Source organism: Gavialis gangeticus, unplaced genomic scaffold, assembly GCF_001723915.1.
Source record: "Gavialis gangeticus isolate Ggan-Ray unplaced genomic scaffold, GavGan_comp1, whole genome shotgun sequence".
NCBI classification, from domain to species: Eukaryota; Metazoa; Chordata; order Crocodylia; family Gavialidae; genus Gavialis; species Gavialis gangeticus.
The window spans coordinates 14,088,386-14,094,664 of NW_017729014.1; the positions used below are offsets into that span (position 1 = coordinate 14,088,386).

General features: G+C 51.0%; 1 long non-coding RNA gene across 2 annotated transcripts in view; it reads right to left on the bottom strand.

Moving 5' to 3' along the window:
- The window catches only part of LOC109293720, a 30,329-nt gene that overhangs the window by 7,469 nt on the left and 16,581 nt on the right, over positions 1-6,279 (bottom strand). The window contains exon 2 of one of the 2 annotated variants that reach the window (XR_002096376.1): positions 3,657-4,091. The exons of the other annotated variant lie outside the window; for it this stretch is intronic. This is a non-coding gene — a long non-coding RNA (uncharacterized LOC109293720). Of the gene's footprint in view, positions 1-3,656; positions 4,092-6,279 lie in introns of those variants that run through there. 2 annotated transcript variants of the gene reach the window in all.

The following is a 6,279-nucleotide window of genomic DNA, read 5'->3' on the forward strand; positions in this document are numbered from 1 at the left end:
TGTCCACCACCGCTCTCTGGGTGCGGCCCTCCAGCCAGTTGGCGACCCATCTGACTGTGTGGGTGTCGACATCACAGTCCCCCAGTTTCTTAATGAGAACGGGGTGAGAGACAGTGTCGAAGGCCTTCCGAAAGTCCAGAAAGACTACGTCCACTGCTACCCCTGTGTCTAAGGATTTGGTGACCTGGTCGTAGAAGGCCACCAAGTTGGTCTGACAGGACCTGCCTCGAATGAACCCGTGCTGGTTGCCCTTAAGCATGACCTCCCCTGCTGGCCCCTCGTGGATGTGTGCCAGGATAATTCTCTCAAAAAGCTTACCCAGGATTGAGGTAAGACTAACTGGCCTATAGTTTCCCAGGTCCTCCTTCCTCCCTTTTCTGAAGATGGGAACCACAATGGCCCTCTTCCAGTCCTCTGGCACCACACCAGAGCCCCACGAGTGCTCATACAGCCGTGCCAGGGGTCCCGCAATGACCTCGGCTAATTCCCTCAGCACTCGGGGGTGGAGATCGTCCGGACCAGCTGATTTGAATACGTCCAGTCCCTCCAGAAGCTCCCTGACTAGATCCTCCCTGACCCTTGGCTTGGGTGCGCCTCCCCTGGGACCTACAGGGGTCCTGGTGTGGGGGGTGACCCAGTCCCAGCTCAGAAAAACGGAGGCAATGAAGTTGTTAAATAGGTTATCTTTGCTGTCTGGTGTGACGACCAGATTTCCTAGAGTGTCCTGCAGGGGCCCCACGTTACCTGGTACCTTCTTTTTACCCCCTATGTATTTAAAAAAGGACTTCTTGTCGTCCTTGATCCGGGTAGCTAGTCCCAGCTCCATCTCCGCCTTGGCCTTCCTGACCGCCCCGCTACGAACACGGAGGTCCCCGGACTCCACAGAAGGGATTAGCAATGTTTGAATACCTGACCTGAAATTCCTTACAGGGACCTGGTTTAGTGGCTGGGTGCTCAGCAAACCACTTTATAGTGCCTCAAGCCCTAAACCACTAGTGGCTTTCACAGATCTTGGCCTTGATGGTACCTTACATCATCTCAGCAGCGTTCTGCTCACCATCATCTTCCCCAGAGATTTATATCCAAAATAATGATTTCCCCAAACGGCTCCATCAGTGTTTGGCAGGCAGGAGACACTGCTGTATCAGGGGTGGAAGAGGGAGGATGCTTTGCTGTTCCTCGTTGTAGGTTCATCATTAGCATCTTGGCTGTTTCTAAAGCTGGACAAGACAAATAACTAAAAATCAATCCGTGGCTGAAGACCAGCATTCCCAGAGTGATTGCATCAAACAAAGCTGGCAATAAATTAGGCAGAAAGAGGGAAACCTCCCCCCACAAAAAAGAGAGGAAGAGAGAAGAGGTTTGGAGAAACTCATATAGCTAGCCCGGGACTTTTGACCCTGCCTCTTATGGACATTTTAGGGCTCCATCATCACTTGACTCCTTGTGCATTGCAAGTGTCGGGTCTCTCCACAAGCAAAAGTTTGGAGGCATTTAGACTCAGGTCAGGTGTAGAGACTCTGTGGGCTCCCCTGAACAAAACCCTGGAGGATGCGGGCCCTCGGGCTCCTCAGAGGCCTTGTGTTTGGCCTTTTCACTCCACGGCAGAACTGCCACCAGCCCCTGACCCTGCTCCAAGGCGAAGTCAGAGTTCACTGGAGGCTAAAGAAATCGCACCGCCTGCTTGGTGCTGTGGCAGGGGTGGGGTGAGGGGAGCCAGCTCTGGAGGACACTTGGTGAATGGTCCCTTTTATAAAAGGAATATATAGCTGCTGTGGTTTCTATGAAACTCCTTTGTCTCCAGTTTATTTGTCCGGGTGCAGCCCCTTGGGGGAGGGTAAAACAGACGAAAGGCCACAGAGGCTTTCATACAGCCCGTGCCTATAAAGCCCTGGGTTGGGGTGACTTCCTTGTTAAGTTGGGTTAACGCTGTTATGTGTCAAAAGCAGCCCCTCCGCATGGTTTATGTTTTAGGGCTGCGGCAGCTGCGCGTCCTGAGGAGGGCTGCAGGGGAGGCGCTGGGAGGGGACGAGGGAGGATTGGGGTAAGGATCTAGCAGAAGACGATGCACCTCCCCAGGAGGCAATCACCATGAGAGGGGTGCTGCCTTTAAGGGGGGGATTGGGAGGGTGACAGCACGAGCCCTGGAAGCAGAGCAAATCCCTTTCTAGCCCCGCTCCCCAGTGCTGGCACCTAAGACAAAAGGGAGCTCACGCTTGGGTGGCATCCCCAGCTCTTGTCCCAGTCCATCCAGCTTGCAAGACGGCAGTTTCACCATAGCCCGAGACCTGCGGACCACGCTGGGTTGGGGGAAACAGGGCTGTCGGGTCCCCTCGGAGACCCCATTGGGCCCTGCGAGGTAGTTTCCTTAGCTATAGCTGCCTGCTTTGACAGAAGGGGTCTCTAGCAAGGCAACATCTACAGCAGGAAAAGGCCCAAGGTGCAGGCTGCTTCCCAGGCAAGCTCCTCACTCCCAAGGCCCTGGGGGTAGATTAGGAAGCTCCTTCCCAACTGGCTGTTTTGGTGGGTCCCAGGAGAGGGGGTGGACGTGACTGGCACAGGCGAGGATGCTTAGGAGCACAGGTTTCCCACCGAGCTCACAGCAGACTCCTTCCCTGCTGGGATATGGCTGCTAAACGAGCCCCCCCGCCAACTTTGGCAGATATTTAAGGTCCATTTTTAAACTGACCCTTTCATGCATTTCACACCTTGCAGTGCTTACTTTCCTAAGGCAACCCCCCAGCCCAGGGCATTCGTCTAGATTCCTGATCACCGCGCCGGCTGTGATTATTCAAGTTTCATCTCAGTGCCCACGCTTGCCCAGGTCTTGGGGGATCTCCTGATGGTAGATAATTAGAGGAGAGGGGGCAGGATTTACTGAACCTCTCTAGTGCTGCCCGTCAGTATGGGAGAACATGGTAGAGCACGGAAATGTTGAAGTTATTTGGGACTTTGTTGGGCAACCTCTTTGCTCTGAAGAGCAGGGGTTCAGCTGTTCCTCTCCTTTGGTTGCTGTGGGCAATAGGAATGATGTTTCCTTTTCTCTCTGTACTTTTTCCCTTGGAAAACTATTACTTTTTTTTTAGGACTTAGGATTAAATCGGCTACCTGCTGCCTCAAGCTGTGAACAGCATAAGCAGTAGCGGCACATAAAACAGGTCACAGAGTGTTGGAAAGCATTTATCCCAGAGGCAGTCGTGGAAAACCCCTGCTTGAGTCATTTAGGGCTAGTCAGGGCCCAGCACCAGAGCACAGGCTGTAGAGACCAGAGCTGCATTACTTGGGAGTGACACAAAAGATGATTTCATTGGGCTTTTCCATCCCTACCTTTTGTGGTTTTGTGCATCTGTCCACAGAGCATATTAAGAAGAGCACCAACCCCCCGCATTCGAAACCCATGACTCAGCTCCACCCAAATCTGGGAAATGCTCATGCGATTTTTTAAAAATAGTAAATTTGAGGGCGTTCGTGGCACCAGCATCTTTCCATCATTTGGGTTCGTGTGGGTCAGGCTTTTATGCTTTTCCTCTACAACCCCAGGGCCCAGCCTCTTTGTCAATGGAAGCTGAGATTCTTACACAATCCTGCGATTCCAGGAGCTGGGCCATTGGGAAAGACACCAAATATCATACAGCCGGAGATGAAACTGCGCAAGCTGGAGACACCACAAGAGCTTTATAGATGCAATTAGTGAATAGCAATTACTCTTTAGAAAATGTTGCGGGGATAGCAATCAGAGCCTCATAAATCCTAGGAAATGCCTAAATGTGAATGCAGTCATTAGACTTCTGCAGATTATTCTCCTCATTCATTAAGTACCAACAAGGGGCTTAGAGTGAAGCATGCTACAAAATCAGGACAATCCTAGCTCTAGGAAGCCTCATCCAGAACCACTGACGTCAAGAAACAGGCTCCCCATTGACTTCAACAAGTGTAGTTTGAGCAGTGAATGGTCCGCGGGAAGTGGCTGATCCTACGGTGATCTGGAAGGGCCACAAAAGCTAATATTATGCTAGATGTGGGGCATTTTCTGTGCACACTGCAGCCAGGAACGGTGATGTCAGGTGCTTTGCTTGGACAGACGGGGTGGCCTAGGACAGACAGACACAATCATTGCTAGGAGCTCCTGTGTTTTAATTTTATTTCTTCCACCAACTACATATACCATAACCTTGGGAGCATCCCTTCTGTGTGCCTAGCCTTCTCGATCTATGCCAACCTTGCCAACTTGCTTCACAGAGGACTGACTGGCTCACGACCCACTGGAAATGTTAAATGCTGGATGAATGCTATGTGTTGTTAGAAAAGGCCAGATTTGCTACCAATTTGTTGTAAACTCTTGACTGTCTCATGTTTGGTAGCATCCACCGGACTTGTTTAAAAATATGCCCTGAAAGCATCGCACATGAAGATTTATAGCTGTCGTGCTGACCTGCTTGATAATGCCCTTCTGTTTAGTTTTTAAGAAGGTGAAGTGAGACAAGGTCTCAAGGGGTCAGAACAGCAGGGAACTCAGCCAGAGAAGGGGTCTGAGGATTCAGGGCAGAGGCCATGGCTATCCATATAATATAAGAAGAAAAGCCTTTTGCTTATCCCTGGGTTTTGGTGACCAGCCATTCAGCCTCTGCTGTTGGGTTTCGCACCATCCAGGCTTCGGAGAGAGTTACCATCAAATCATAGAAAACAAGGGCTGGAAGGGACCTCCGGAGGTCACATCTTGTCCAGCCCCCTGCTCAAAGCAGGACCATCCCCACCCAACTAGATTGTCCCAGCCAGGGCTTTGTCTAGCTGGATCTTAAAATCCTCTAAGATGGAGAGTCCACCACCTCTCTGGGTCACCTGCTCTAGTGCTTCACCACCCTCGCAGTCAGAAAGTTTTTCCTAATATCCAACTTAAACCACCCTTGCTTTAACTTGAGCCCATTGCTCCTTGTTCTGTCATCTGTCACCACTGAGAACAGCCCAGCTCCATCCTCTTTGCAACCCCTGTTCAGGGAGTTAAAGGCTGCTATTAAGTCCCCTCTTAGTCTTCTCTTCTCCAGACTAAATAAGCCCAGTTCCCTCAGTCTCTCCTCGTCAGTCATGTGCCCCAACCCCCAAGCTATTTGTGTTGCCCTCCGCTGGGCTTGCTTCAATTTGTCCACATCCTTTCTATAGTGGGGGGCCCCAAAAGTGGACAAGGTACTCCAGATGTGGCCTCACCGGTGCTGAATAGAGGGGAATAATTACTTCCGTTAATCTGCTGGCAAGGCTCCTACTAATGCAGCCCAGGACACCGTTAGCCTTCTTGGCAACAAGGGCACACTGCTGGCTCATATTCAGCTTATTGTCCACTGTCACCCCCAGGTCCTTTTCTGCAGAGCTGCTGCTTAGCCAGTCATCCCCCAGGCTGAAGCGGTGCATGGGTTTCTTCTCTGCTAAGTGCGGGACTTTGAACTTGCCCTTGTTGAATCTCATGAGATTTCTTTTGGCCCAAATTTGTCTAGGTCACTGAATCCTAGCTCTACTCTCCAGCGTACCTACTGCAACCCCCAGCCTGGTGTCATCTGCGCACTTGCTGAGGGTGCACTCCATCCCACCTTCCAGATCGTTACTGAAGATATTGAAAAAAACCAGACCCAAGAACCAACCCCTGGGGCACTACACTCAATTCCAGCTGCCAGCTAGATATTGAGCTATTGATTGCTACCCATTGAGCTTGAGTAATGGCATCGTGAGAGTCATCATCCCATTCCCAGCTCTGCCACTGATGCACTAAATGCCCTTTGGCAAGGCCCCCAACCTTGCTGATCCTCAACTTTTCCTGACTCTGAGCAAAGGGTAGTTGCAAGGCTGAATTAATTATTGTTTGCAGCTCACCTTGTGGGAGCTACATAGATCCAGATCTTGCCCATGCCTGCTGGCATGAGAAATGCTGGATGAAGCCCGAACGATTACTCCATCCAGGAGCATTGGAGGGGAGAGGGGAGAGAATGCCAGAACACTTTCCCTTCTGCAGCTCAGTTTCGAGGAAAACTTGCCCTTTCACAGTTGTTTAAGCAAAATGTCAGCGAATGCTAAATGCTCACAGCCACATATGTTCTGTGCAAGAGAGAGGCTCCATAAATCAGGGAGCAGTTAGTGGGAAAAAATCAGGTTCCAAGGAGGAAAACAGTAGGATATGGGCTCTCTTTCCCCCCCACCCCCCCGCAAGCCGGGGCTGCAGTGTTTGGGTTTATTATGCGGCCCAGCAGCGAAGGAATTCATCACATTGTCACCCCCCTCTTCTCTTTTTTTTTC